Genomic DNA, 1,887 nt, shown 5'->3' with positions numbered 1-1,887 from the left:
AAAACTGTCACATTTAGTAATTAAAGTTCGAATGCTACTAATTTCTGGGGAACTCTCAACGTTGGTTAATTAATTAAATTAGGGTCTGTAGAGTAAGGGTGGATTTTATCCTGTGAGTGGTGCATTGTTGCAATGCAGTTTTAATTCAGTAACCCCTCAAACACCACAAAATCCAAATTTTAATCCTCTCGGAAACCCATCTCGCAAATACGCATTCTGAGGCCAAAAACGTCATTCACTCCTAGATAAAAATCGGCCTCCTCTACAGGATGGCCACCATGGCGGTACAGGGATTATAGTACAACACCCTCCACGTCATTCTCCACGACGCACCGAACGCGGTTACAAATGGACTGGTTCTTCTTGGTTTCCCCAACAGTCTCATAATAATAAAAATGCGCCGTCAAAGAAAATGAATCAATGCTAATGTCCAAAAAGAGTGTGAGCAACCTCAGGGATTAGAACATCCACGTCAAATGCGAACGGACTGCAATAGATCTCTGCATAACCTCAGAGACAATTCTCTCGTATTGTAGCATACACTGTCCACTAAGACATAACCTGGGAAACTATACGAAATAGACCTACTAGCCGGGAGACTCGATTTTTTGTCGCGAATGTGGCGAATTAATACCTACAACCACTCTCCTGTCATTCTTGCCGTCGCTAGAAGTGTATACTTAGGGCAGCTACACCACTGGTAGGATTTAGAGTCAGACCTAGCAGTGCCCGTAACAACTAGGCAGAAGAAAAGAGATTGACATCTTCAGAGAAGTCATCCAGAGAAAACATCATGAGAAAATGCACCGCCCAATATATATCAGGTCCGTGAAGTTAGCACGGTCATTAAGAGCACTAATGACGGTACATGATCACCTCGTTAGTGCTTCGTTAGTGCCTCTTAGTGCTTTATAACTTCCATTGGCACGGCGGACCGTTAGTCCGTATTAGTACGTGTCGCACCGTTAGTGCTTTCAACGAGGGTAGGAAGTCAGCACTGCACAAGAGGGGGTCGTTTTATCGGAAACATGCGGTCCTGCTGATGCAAGTTATAAAGCACTAAGAAGCACTAACGAAGAACTAACGATAAGAACTTGTTCGGTCGTTAGTGTTTCCAACAAAGGTAGGAAGTCAGCACCGCAAAAGAAGGGGTCGCTTTCTCAGAAAGGGCCGGTCGTGCTGATACAAGTTATAAAGCACTAAGAGGCAATAACGATTAGCACTTGTCCGGTCATTAGTGATTTCAATGAAGGTAGCAAGTCAGCATTGCACAAGAGGGGGTCGTTTTCTCGGAAACGGCCGGTCGTGCCGATGGATGTTATAAAGCACTAAGAGGCACTAACAAAGCACTAACGATGTGATCATGTACCGTCGTGAGTACTTTTAATGACCGTGCTGATTTCGCGGACCTCAATATATTGGCTTGGCACAAATTAATTACTGTGTCCTTGAGGTTAGGGAGCTAGTAGGAGAAAAGGCAAAAGCGCGCAAGACGTGGCACCTGTCCAGAGGTCCAACAGACAAAACCGCACTACACTGTCTGAATAATAGACTTACAAAAGACAAAAAATGAGACTGTAACTACTATACAGTAACGCCACATGTTGAGCAACGTACAAACTACGACTGGTCGGTAAGAATGCAGTGAACAGAGCAACAGCGCCGCCGCGTGCACAGTTGACGTTTACGCTCCCCCCACCCAAGATCAAAAACCTTGTTAAAAAGGGCGCCATCCGCCAGCAGAATTTATTCGACCTCACCTCTCATAACGAGGAAGTCTCCTCCCCACCTAACTACTGGTACGTATAACGTAGGAATGTCACTTCCTGTATATTGCGATACCACTGCTGGCTGAACAGAAGCTCACTTGAGGTTACCATAGCTACG

Source organism: Photinus pyralis, unplaced genomic scaffold (genome assembly GCF_008802855.1).
Source record: "Photinus pyralis isolate 1611_PpyrPB1 unplaced genomic scaffold, Ppyr1.3 Ppyr1.4_LG8, whole genome shotgun sequence".
Classification (NCBI taxonomy): domain Eukaryota; kingdom Metazoa; phylum Arthropoda; class Insecta; order Coleoptera; family Lampyridae; genus Photinus; species Photinus pyralis.
This window is presented reverse-complemented; position numbering follows the sequence as displayed.